At 37.7% G+C, this 12,943-nt stretch overlaps 3 non-coding genes across 3 annotated transcripts; 1 reads left to right on the plus strand and 2 right to left on the minus strand.

Annotated features, from left to right (window-relative positions):
- Nucleotides 1-9,925: 9,925 nt before the first annotated feature.
- TRNAT-AGU (transfer RNA threonine (anticodon AGU)) lies at nt 9,926-9,999 on the plus strand. The gene has a single exon. It is a non-coding gene; the product is annotated as a tRNA-Thr (tRNA).
- Nucleotides 10,000-11,073: 1,074 nt separating this feature from the next.
- TRNAH-GUG (transfer RNA histidin (anticodon GUG)) lies at nt 11,074-11,145 on the minus strand. The gene has a single exon. It is a non-coding gene; the product is annotated as a tRNA-His (tRNA).
- A 704-nt stretch (nt 11,146-11,849) lies between these two features.
- Nucleotides 11,850-11,922, minus strand: TRNAA-AGC (transfer RNA alanine (anticodon AGC)). Its single transcript has one exon. It is a non-coding gene; the product is annotated as a tRNA-Ala (tRNA).
- Nucleotides 11,923-12,943: the final 1,021 nt, after the last annotated feature.

Below are 12,943 nucleotides of genomic sequence, written 5' to 3' on the forward strand. Positions count from 1 at the left end.
CGAACTCCTGCAAAAAAACCTGCAAAAATTGACTTAGCATTAATTCTGCCCATTCTTTTGCAGACTCCTCTGTTTCAGTGTGCCCGATGTATATGCATCCTTCAGTACTGTATCCCTTCCATCATGTTTTAATCCACCTAACATAGTGCCCTGAACAAAATATCTATAAGCTAACACGGCTATCGTCGTATGTATATTTGTACATCCTATATACACGAAGAGTGACTCGCATTCACCTATATGATACTGCGGTTCGTTTACGGAAGCCGTAAAGGCAAACCTTGAAGCATGTTAAGCTGGCTAATCGACGCTATAGTGGAAGTACCACCCCTGCGTTGATTTTAGGCAGTATAACCAATTCGTATGTATTCGTACCAGCATGTTCGTCTCAATAACACGTCGTTTCAAAGGAAAATGTTCAAGTTTGTAAGCTAGAAATCAAGTTTGTGACTATTAGCGTAACGTTATTTCTAAGAGGGCGCCAACTAAAAGACACTTTTGAATTGGCTACGGCAACAGTACAACGTAAGCTGCCATGTTGGCCATTTTCGAAAAATTTGAGGTCCATCAAATCAAAATGTTTATGAGTGTTAGCTTATCTGCTGTGCATGTGTGCGTATTAAGTAAATATAATCGACTTGAAATAAGTAAAGATTTGCGTTTGTGCGATCTAATCTGTTTGTGGTCGACTCTGACCTATAGGTTGCTAAAAAAAATTGAACCCTCCTTGTAGATGACTCCAAGAAGTTTGGTGTCCTCGTCGTACAAATACCGACTCAGTACCTTAAAGATTTTGAAATTCTAATCTTTTATCACATAGATCTTAGTTCACTGGGACGACAAATAGCGTATTTCTCTAAGACTTTTCCTGAATATTAGGTTCAAGTGAATGCTTTTGAAATAGCTAAAGTAGGTAGTAATTGATACCGGACTGATTTTCATCGATTTCAAATATGTTTTTTATTCTGACTTTATCATTACGACCTTTTCAGCTTTACTTATTAATAGCTAGCTTATGGCCATTCTTGGTCGTATTACCCACCGTCTTCGGGTCGTTTAATCCAAACATCGTTCAAATAATCTATTGTTATTGAAGTAGATCCTGTAAAATGCCACTTTCTCCATAAAATTCCTAGGAAAATGGTACAACTTCTTCGTACTCAAGCGCATAGCTAAAAGGATAGATCAACATCAAACCTGATTGGGCCTTCTAAAAGAATATCACTTGTACCAAAAAAACCTAAAGTATTTCGACAGCTGTCCTCGCAAAAAATTTTTTCTGCAACAACAGTAAATTGTCTTCGCGTCAGTATCGAGACCTTACAAACAACTGCGCAGTCACCTACTATACTTGTTAAACACAAGGACGAGGTGTATATATAGCCTAAACTATAGATCATAATATTAGTCTGCAGTTTGTTAATTCCAAGTGAAAGCTCCATTCGGTTTGTTAACCTTGCCTATTTATATATGTGTGGTAACCTGCTCTTCTTTTCTTTTATGTTACCTTAACTGAGAGCGACCTTGCGTGCACAAAATGTTTTACTCGCCTCACTTCCACGGAACAGAAACACAAGACGTCCGTATCGAGCGCGACTGCAGGCGGCCAGGCTAAACCCGTAACGATCAAGAATATACATACTAAACAATTAAATATGCCAATGACAATTAGTGAATGGTTACAATGGTTACAAAGAAAAAAAACTAGGGGAGCAATCAAAGTTTCGGTGGCTTTTGATCAATATAGTCAGCTCGGTCAACACTGCCGGCTATGGAGCCAACAAGTGAAAATTAATAGCGATTTTGTTGTCTAAATCTCTATTTGATAAAAGGGACTCTGGACGACCCTCCTTTTGGAAGAAAATGTCCTTGTAGCTGCTCTAGCTACATAAAGCGTATTCGTATTTCAACATCTTATTTTGACCTTTCCTTTTCACGGAAGAAGTTAGGAGAATTAACATGACTATTGATGAGTCATTATGCAATTACTGTCCTTTAGATTTGTTTGCTTGCTTGCTTGCTTAAATGCATGTGTGCATACAAATATTCGCACGAATATGATACTTAGATTTTCTTAGCGCCCGATTCATCCCATGTCTCCATTACTCATTCTGTGCAACTGGTTGATGAAACCCTCAGCTTCGGGTATCTGGGTAGCAGCTGACTCTTAATGCTTTTAACAAAACGTTTGTTATTATCGCTAATAAAAGAATGCAATCTTTTCGCTATTCACATTCTATTGATCTACTTAGTTTCTATCTAGAATAACTAATTGTTCTGCATATCTCTGCCTACGACTATAACAAAGGCATATCGTGTACTATTCTCCACACCCATATAACCCCACCGCTCTTCTACACTGAACTAAAAATGTACTGATTACTTCCTATTCTACCTAATACCCCCATTCGAGTGCTAAGGTGTTGTTGGGGGTTCCTCTGATGCGTTTCTTGAACGAGGGCTGACTTAAAGACGTTTTGGAGCTTCAAGATACGCTGCCTCCGAGCATCCCACAAATCTTGCAAATTGGATTAGTGAGTTACAGCAACCGCTCGTCCTTCCCAGATGATTATCACCTTTAACGTTGGCCAGACGAACCTTTCTTAATGCACGTGTATACTGACATAGTAAATGTGAAATATTCGCCATATCTGCAGTGTCCACAGGCTCGTTGGACGGCATCCAGGGCGAGGAACCTTCCGAATACTTTCTACGCCCTACGTTGCCCCCACGTGGCCAGGCGGCGACGTGCATTCACACGCTACCGAATTACAGTTCAGGGATCCAAAGAAGAGGCAATTGCCCAGCGTTCCCGAATAGCAAATGGCGAGAATAGCCGCGACAAAAATGAACGAACAGATGATGCATGGCTTCCGGTCGAGAAACAGTCCCGCTAAGTAGAAAACGAGGAGCATTACCTGCAATGTGTGGATTTGCCACCGCAATAAACGAAGAACAGAGCAAGATATTTGATTAGCTGTAATGGGAGAGTAGAGAAAGGGTCAAAGGAAGTAAAAACGCAGAAAAATTCGAACACACAACGGCAGACACTGAACTCAAACATAAGATGCCCAATGGTTTTGGACGGAAAATTCATTACATTGTGAACGCAAGGATCTTTTTGAAAAATTACTTGTAACACTAGATTCATTAATGACTGTTGCAACCTAACTAGATTACCATTTAGCCCTGAAATAAGCTACAATTCAAATTAGAACTTAAAAACAATGCTTGTGAATATAATTTTAAAACTCAAGATAATCTCGCTATATCAATGACTAAATTCAAACTGAATCTATAAAAAGTGCATTAATAGTTAAACAACCTTTATTTCCTATCTGTTCAAGTTGCAGAAGACACGCAAATTGCTGCGGTGGTGAGAGAATTCAACTATACCCTTCATTTATTTCTATATATCTACATTACTGAGACACACGAATACTAGATGGTACTCTGACATGACTCCGACTTGTATTTTGCCACTCTGAAAAATGCAAAATGAAGATTCTTTTTATCATAAAGAGACTTTCTTCAAACTAACGGTTTTTAGGTCTTCGTGCATAAGCGCGGGTAGGATACTGGTCCAAGTGACTTGCGATGTAGAGCATAAACTGTATGGTCAGCATGCTGATTCGTTCCAAAAACTATGGTTATATCAAAGAGAAATCTTCATGCGAAATGCTAAATTAAGTTAAAATACCCTAATTTTAACAAATTCGATTTATTTCCTCGAAAAAGTTACAGAACCAGTTGTGTTCTTTATAGATAGACGTAAATATGATAAAAGGATTTTAAAAGGGCTAGAAACTTCCATACATCCAACTCAAGGCACGTAAAAACAAAAAAGAACAGCTTAGAATATTTCACGCGCAGCGTCCAACTTTGGCAATAGTATTGGCTTCAAAAAGACAACTTCTGTGAGTTCGACGATGAAATGTATGGAGAACAGTAGCCATTTCTTGCACAAAGGTCGCGTTACGAAGTGGCGTTGTAAAAAAGACGCTCATTTTATGCTTGAGAAACAAAAAGAATAGAAAATATATGTCAGCGATCGAGTATAATTTAAAAACAATAGAGAAACATTTCATATGTAAGTGTTATATACGATTTCCACAAACAACTATCCGCCTGGTATTGAAAACATACACCTTTTCTGTTCTAACTCTTTTGCACTGACTCTATTTCAGTTGTAAACACTGTTTAAAACACAAAAGAGCAATCTACCTAATACTTGAATAGTTGACATTCAAACAACCGGTGCTGCCAAATATCGCGCTAAGTACAATTAAAATTACAAACATACTTTTACTAAAAATATTTGAATTATTTTAATTCAACATTTTCGAATATTCCTAACGCCATCTTCATGACTATCAGAACCAGGCTACATCAACAATTTTTTAGATACCCTAAACGCTAAGGCTAGGGTCTCGTAAGGTCGAGGTGGTCCTTTCAAAATTTCTACTGGCCAATAAAGTAATATCAACGCAACAATAAAATTCAACCAATTTATCATTAGTCATTTTATCTATTATATTTATCACTATTAGTCATTTTATATGATGACCTTTTTGGGGTTGCCTTCAAGAGAAGTCAGCGTGAAATAATAGGTTATCGAAATACTGTTGACCGCTTTCAAACCAAGATCAACATAACTTTTCTTATATTTTAAAATTGCCTTACTAGACCAAATATGCCCCACTTCAACGAACTTCTGCTCTTTTTAATGTAATAGCATAATTCAATCATTGGATAACTGTGGTTTCTGGGCGGAATATTTTGAGTGATTTTTGTTTCCTTCCACTAAAACTAAATTAATACCATTAAGGCAGTTCTGAGGATATCGAACTTCACGTGCGTGAAGATTCACGTGCTTCTGCATTATCTGGATCGAAAACGACGCTTTTATATTTTACTTGTTCCAGTTGATTTTTTTCAATGACTTGTTGTAATCACATTCGTTGTTGACAGTAGAGGGTTGAATGAATTGTTGTGCGGCGGCTAAAACTCTTAATGCACGATTCCTTTCTCATCTTACCAGACATATGGGACCACCCTCTCTGGCATCAGTCTGGGCCTTGCCACAGAATGTGCAGGATACTTCTCTATTCCTTTTATTTTCTAATTATGGTTATACGTGGTTCCTTTTTTATCACTTGCGGTCAAACGCGTTAGAAATGGCTCGGTTCCATGTTGCAATCGGAAATACGGTCGATCACCATTTTGCATCAATCCGTATGGTACTCAAACATCGAAATTTTATAGCCAGTTTTCTTTAAATGGCTTAAAACTATTTGATGATGGATTTTTAGCTCCTTGTCGATGTTACGGTTATGTCTATGTTATAACTCTCATTTTTGTGATAATTCCGTAAACTTTTTTCATGTGTGGTTTAACTAAATGAGGAACGTTTTTCGTATAGTAACTTTCAAAACGAACGCGATGGAACCATCTTGGGACCGCTTTTTTCGATGACGTATCCCGGTCACAAACATGTATATATAAAAATAATATAAAAACATTAGCCTAAACAGCATTTGTACCTTTATCGTAATGGAATGAAAAAAAGGCCATTTTTTTTTGCAAACATTTCATTTGTCCTCCAAACGCCCTATCTCAGGTTTGATTAAAGGCATTTCACAATGTTTGCACATTTACTACTGTCAACCCACAACTTTCAAATGACATTAGTCCTGACCCGACGCGACCACTACTGCCAACTATAAAGTTCAAAGTCATCTAAGTAAAAAACGGTTAACCGAATATATGGCCCAGTACAAGTTTGTTATCGTCTTGGTGCTCGCTCAAACTAACAAAGCTTGAAACCCTAAAGTACGTCAAGTTTCTAAAACGAAATCAAATAGGGACTTAGCTTAGTTTTCCAAGTGAAGCAGCTCAGAGCGCTATAGACTGTTTAAAACGATAATATACTCGACTGAGCTCACCTTTCGAAACAACTTGAACTATAGCCACTTCTTAAAAGGAAACCGCTTTATCCTAATTAAAACAAAAACACACAGCGACTAATTTTTTTACATTTACTGTCAGCGCATCGCCTATCGTCTTTGTTCATTTAAGCCATTTCTAATATTTTGCTTACGTCCAACGGAAGCTAATGAAGTTTCTTATTATAGGTAATTTACTGCGAATTCAATTGAAAACATATTCAGCCTCCTATAGCAAACATGCAGTCAAAATCTAACAAATTTCACTTTTTTGTGCTGATTCAAACTTGTGACGAGAAATTCTCTACTAGCGCGTGCAAGTGTTTTTTGGTTTGCGATAGAACGCTTAACCATATTGCAAGATTGGATCTCCGTTCATTCTCGATCAGTGGACCTGAAAGCTAATTGCTTTTGCTATTCATGGGGCGACGCTTCATACCACGTTATACTACCTTGCGGTACATAAAAGATAGTGGAAGAATCGAAGCTAGCGGTTTTGTTTTACTATTCGATGTCTAACAAAATCTGGTGTAGGAAGTTCTTTTTCCAGAACTGTAGTTCAAGAATTGTGGAAAAATAAAACGCGTAAGCCACACAGGTTAAAATTAACTAAGTGGCCCTAGACAGCCCCAGATAGTGGGAAAAACGTTATTGATAACACAATCTCATAAATGCGCATCTAAATATTCTGGTAAAGTGATCTACTAGCAGTTATAGCAATAAAGACTCAAATTTATATTTTCGATGAGATAGGACTTATATGACTTGGTAACGATATTGCTTACTGACAAGTGCCAACGACAAACAATAGTGAATCTTATTTCAAGTTCCTTTCATTCACAAATCGACCGTAATGACCTTGAACGCAAACACAAACTTTAGACACGCATATAATTACCTGATTCTGTAGTAGGACAATATTTGTCGGTTTCGGTATGAACAGGACAGGTATAAGCCATTGTAAGCAATACATGTTTGCCGGCTCGACGCGACCTCGTCGAGCAGTGCCTAGAACGACACCACAGCCAACTACACTCACTGATAATGTCCTTTTTTTTCACAAGCTTGCCTTGCCTTATTGTTGGTTCTACGTCGCGTTTCTATTTCCGTAGTTGCTGCTGGTATTTCTTTTATCGAGAAATCGAAAAACAAGGCCTTACCAAACGTTGAATCAGTGTTCTCGTCGTAACCTAGGCACGGGGGAACTCTGCTTCATCCAACACTATAACGAATTGGCGTCAGTTGGTAGAAGGGTTAATTACTTTTTACGTTTTTTTTTGTCAACAATTAGTCTGTAGATAAATTTTTACCACAAACCACTGCTCACTTCCACTATTCAGTGACATATGCCGGGTAACGTAACAACACGTTGATTCTAAAAGGAAGACGATACGCGGCACGATCCTGTTTCTACAATGGATTGGTCGCACGACCAGTTGTCGGTAGGTACCACTAAACCGCTTTCAATATCGATACCTTTGATCGAAATCAGTAGCGCATGTTTTCGGTAGCTCTTTTAAAGCGTCAACTTTACACACTCAAGGAAGTAGACATCGCCACCACGTTCTCGCTCCCGTTGCAGGACGTCTAAGTCATCGAATGCTTGCCTGCGGGTGCCGAGAGCTACAGAGGCCAGCAAGCTCAATCTAATCATTCGAATTAATCGAAGGCAGCTGACTCACTGTCCACAAGCGGCCTGCCGCTGGCTTGGTTCAGCTACCAAACAGCAGTTAGATACAATCAGCTGACGCCTGGCGAGAGTGGCAGCTAAATGGGTAGTCGTGCATCCAGTCGCTTAGTGGGCGTACGAAAAATCTAGTAGCATTTGTTGTAATTGTTGATGTCGCTGTCGTCGTTGGCTTAGCGTGGGTTGATCGATCACGTTGCTAAAACTGCCATGGCCAGCCGACGGTATACGCTGAAGAAACAAGAACATACAACTGTAGACCGAAAGTTAATAAATCAACAGATCAACACCTAACAACATAATCTCGGTCTCCCAACAAAATGTGACTGCTTACAAATCACTTAAGAACCTCATCGCTTTACTCTACTTTTCTCAACCCCATTTAAAACCAACTGGGTAGAATCTCCAACTTCCTTTGCTAGAATGTTCGTACTCCCATATAGTGAAATTGACTGCGAAAACTGTACTTCACATTTATATAGATAAGTTTCGATACAAATTGACAGAGAGCTCTAAAAGCTCTATTCAATTTTCCTCGAGACGATTTTCCCTCGTTTGATTGTCAACGTTGGAGAGATTCTTTCAGCTCTTTGCACTCGGCTCTAATGTCAAAGGGCTAATCAGACAACCTACAGAAACAGTTAGCCACCTGCTAGTTGTTAGGGTCTTACGAAGACCAACCACAGTAGAAATAGAGGTTTGGTCGAGCCAACTTTCACGCCAAGAACCTGGCCTTTTTGGTTTGTCTGGTTTGGACTTCTAGGGGTTTAGTCCCGCTGACGAAGCTCTGTGTTGGCTGATTGTCATCGAAACGATTACTCCCTAAGGCGGTCGACCAAAATTTTCCAGCTGTGCTATTTTCTCACTGGTTTCTTTTAATCGACAGATATAATATAGCTTGGCAAAAAGGTTCCACTTCAAACGGATTTGTAACTGTAACCCATTAAAGAGATCAGGTGGGTCAGGTCTCGACGGGCTTGGGTACGTCCTTGGGCTTAACAATTAGGTACTAGCCACGTCCACGTACATACGACGCAAATGTAGACTGTCGCACTAGTGAATCACGATTACAGCATCTCGTAGAATCATCAAAGCATAATGAACTTTACCCCAGCAATGGTAGACACAGGTTAGCTGCGATGTTATTGGTGGTATTGATACGATTGCAAGGAAGGGTCTGCGTCGTCTGCTATGAGCGCAGTACTGCCTGCTGTCACTTTTTTTTCATTTTGAAAAACCAGCGCCCAAAAACAGAATACGCAGTAGGTATGAGCTCCTGTGGCCTTATGCTGGGAACAGGTTAAAAGCTGAAACATGTTTGAATTAGTGGTAAATGGGTGGGGAGGTGTTTTATTAAGCGCGTTCAACGCGCATATTTTTAATACACGCTCTACACGACCTAATATTCACGAGAATTGATTAGTTGTGGTAAAATTAGAAATATTTTTAATACATTCAGTCAATCGAACGCCGTCAATCGATTAACAGTATATTATGAATGAAATGCGATTACGAAAAACTTACATGCATTCCTAGAATATGTCTCCATTGACTTTTGCTAGCTTTTTCCACAAGTGATAATAAAAATGAAAATGTTTCAACTGAAATTAGAAGACCCCTTATTTCAGATTAAATAGACTATTTGTCTATTTTCTTTGCAGTATCGAATGCCGTCATACACATTTTAACTACTTTTACAACGAACTAGCACTGATAAGGCTGTTTATTCGGCCATTTTGAATTCTGCACGCGCTTTTGATAGACTATATATAAATACCTCCCCCGCGTACTTCCAATACAAGGTTTCACGTGGGCTTCTATTTATCGTTAACGGGGATAGAGATCATGCGTTAATGCGGCTAGGTTCAGGAAGAAAAAATAAACCGGCTTAGGGGCAATATTATCGCGTATTGTCAACGTAACCGGAGATTTTGTATTGGAAGTGCCTTCTGACTTTAACCAGTCCGGTACGCAGCATCAGATTAAAGCGATCAACTGTGGTTTGTCAAGAATGGCAGTGGAAATATCACTCACATGGAGAAAGTATATTATCGCGTAATTACTTGCCCAATATTTCACTAGTCGTATACTAATATTGCCGACATATGCTGTCATCAAAGAACACAAAAAACATTCCTCTTTTCTTTCTAATTTCACTTAGCGTTATTGCTTGCTCAAATAAATAGTAGATAGGGTGATACGTTTATGCGATCGTGATGTAGTATTTTTCAGGGCATTTGTTCTGAAAAATCCGACGTGATACAAAATGATGGATCCCAGCAGGATGTCGCGTGGCGCCGTGGCTTAGTTGGTTAAAGCGCCTGTCTAGTAAACAGGAGATCGTGAGTTCGAATCTCACCGGAGCCTGAGTACACATAATTTTGGCAAGTTATTGTTAGTGCTATGGTAGTAAAAAGAAGAAAGAAGAACAGTGAACTGTTTCCTGTAAACGTATTTCTATTTTCTGCTTCCAAAAACGTTTTAACTGAACACGAAATATATTTTTACAAAAGAAAAAACAAACCATATACTAAAAAAAATTGACGGTTTTCTATGTTGCCTGTCTCGATCTGTTATTGATGAACCACAAACTAGATATTTGTAACGTATAAGGAAATGAATATAGATATATCAATGCTCGTTTCATAAATATAGCAAAACTAAAGTTTAATGATGAATAATTCCTTATTTTTGACATAATACATATGTATATAATATATATATATATATATATATATATATATATATATATATATATAATAATAATAACATATAGATATGTGCGTATTCCTCGATACCACATAATAGATCAGACCACTTTGCGAATTCAATCCCCCTATAATGCAAAAGTTTTACTCAAACGCGTAGTTTCTGAATTCTACAATTTTTTTTCGAAATAAGCGAAATTGATACATACGTAAGTTCCAATGCAAAATCCAATCCTGAAAAAATGAGAATTATTACGCTATACATATGTGCAGTTTCCTACGCAACATACGTTTTTAAACTGATCTAAGTTAAAACACAATTTTAGATCTAGTTAGCAAGGTCGACTTATTTGAAAACGAAAGTTGCCTTATTGCAGGAGACGTTACTACGGATCTGGCGTTTTAGTTTTTTAAACGGCATTATCGTGTCTGAGCGGCGCGTGCCATCGCGAGACTTGTCATTACGCATCTGGATCAGTTTGCGCGGCAGCTGTGATTACCCAGCTGATCAACCTGACACCCGATAATATCCAACAGACTTAGTTGGGCTGGTATCCGTAAGCCAGTTCTTTCAAAACCAGCTTAAGGCATCGGTCCTGGTTCAGTAGGCTATGATTAAATTATTCTTCTCATGAAGATTGTCCTCATAATATTAGCGGAAACTAGTTGGTGTCGAGGTCAAAATGTCGTAGAAATATCTAAAAAACGGTAAGCTAAGTTAATAGAAAAACATTGCCGTGACCAGGATTCGAACCTGGGTTATTGCGGCCACAACGCAAGGTACTAACCACTATACGATCACGGCCGTCTCCGGAGACGTGGGGCATCGGCCGTTAGCAAAAGTTAGCAAAAGGTTCCTAAGTAAGAAATTGGTAAATTTAATTTATATACTCACATAGAAAACTTCTAATACTAACTAAAGAAAAACATGCGAGACAAATAACGATATATCGAAATTATATGTCCGTCAGTTCCTTCTACAGCATTGTTAGTATATACTAATTGGCAAATTAACTACAAAAACAGAAAAGCCATAGAATACGTTTTCTTGGAAATCGTACCTGCATAGTTGTTCCTTGGCAATTAATATATTTTTGGCGTCAACGACATACAGTAGTTCAACACAAAAGCTTTCATCATAATCGTAATCTGAATGTAGACTGGACCACTGGTGTGAATAAATAAAAGATAAATATAATATCGTTTTGTCAAGAAGTAATTGATATTTGTGAATTCAACATAAGGTAGCATACAAAGCTTAATAGGCCGAGTTGTCATAAATGCATGTATTTCAAGTGCTTGAAGCACGGCTTGACAAGGGTGATTAGATGAGCCTGATCTGGAAATACCCAGCAATTGGTTATATAGCCTATGGTCATTTTTTCATATAGCGATGTGGTCAATGTTTCATTCCAATTGAAGATAATTGCAAGCGTGGTTTAGATTCGACCTCTATGATGTGTGCTTTATAACTTCAAATTTAAAAAAAAAAAAAAGAAAATGTTGACGTGGAGGTGCGGGGTATCGATCCCCGTACCTCTCGCATGCTAAGCGAGCGCTCTACCATCTGAGCTACACCCCCGTACATCTCAATGTACATTCAGTACGCGTTATGTATTGTTGTTTGCCTATATCAGATAATACAATTAAAGTACAATTGATATCGGTGCAAAATGTTATTACAGATGGTTACATGATTAAGCTGCCTTTATTAGAAATCATTAAATGATCTCAAAAGCAATATTTCTACTTAAATTAAATAAAAAATGCAATACGTTATTATCCAAGTATTTCAAGAGTTAGGTTTATTACTGTCATTAAGAATTTATATAAATTAATTTTTATTAATTTTACTGTCATAATTCAGGTAAAATAAATAATTCATTATGAAAGTAAACGAAAAGTAAATATTTCTCATAACAAAATACGCTAAAGACATGTAACGACAATCTGAAGGTTTACTTGTTATGTTACAAAAATCTTTAAACTGCATTAAAGAACCTGTTTGTTTTTTATTAAAAAAGCGCGCGTTCGAGATTACTATTTCGAGATTAGGTGCTTTCGGCGCAGTCGGCAATGAAAGTATGGCGATCAATTACCAGGTTGTAAAATAAAATGTAAATCTATAAGAGATTTTAAGCCAAAATAAGTCATTTTATAAGATATTATTATATATTGATCTGTGTTTTCTATTTTTCATTAACGCTATCTGATTAAGCAGTGATACCAATAGAAGATATGAGCTTAATTTTACCATAGTTAATTTTATAGCCTCTTGAAATGATTCGGCGTAGGATCATTGTAAATACTTTTGTGAAAGGGTTATCAAGACTTCTTAGATATACATTTTCGGTTTGGCACACACCGTTATTAACGGATGAAAGCTAACAAATTACGTTTTACATACATCAATCACTATATATTATAAAATCGCCTTACCAGGAGATTCAGTTTCAAACGTACTTATCGATTCGCTTTGGAGTTACGCCTTTTTGCAATGAACGTTTTCTAAAGAATCGGAAAATCGTGGTTACTGGTTTACCGTGTGGTGTTAAAGTTATAATGTCGTTGGCAAGCTTTTAGATTACAATATTATACAGTTT

This window comes from Varroa destructor, unplaced genomic scaffold (assembly GCF_002443255.2).
Source record: "Varroa destructor unplaced genomic scaffold, Vdes_3.0 BEIS01000004.1, whole genome shotgun sequence".
Classification (NCBI taxonomy): Eukaryota; Metazoa; Arthropoda; class Arachnida; order Mesostigmata; family Varroidae; genus Varroa; species Varroa destructor.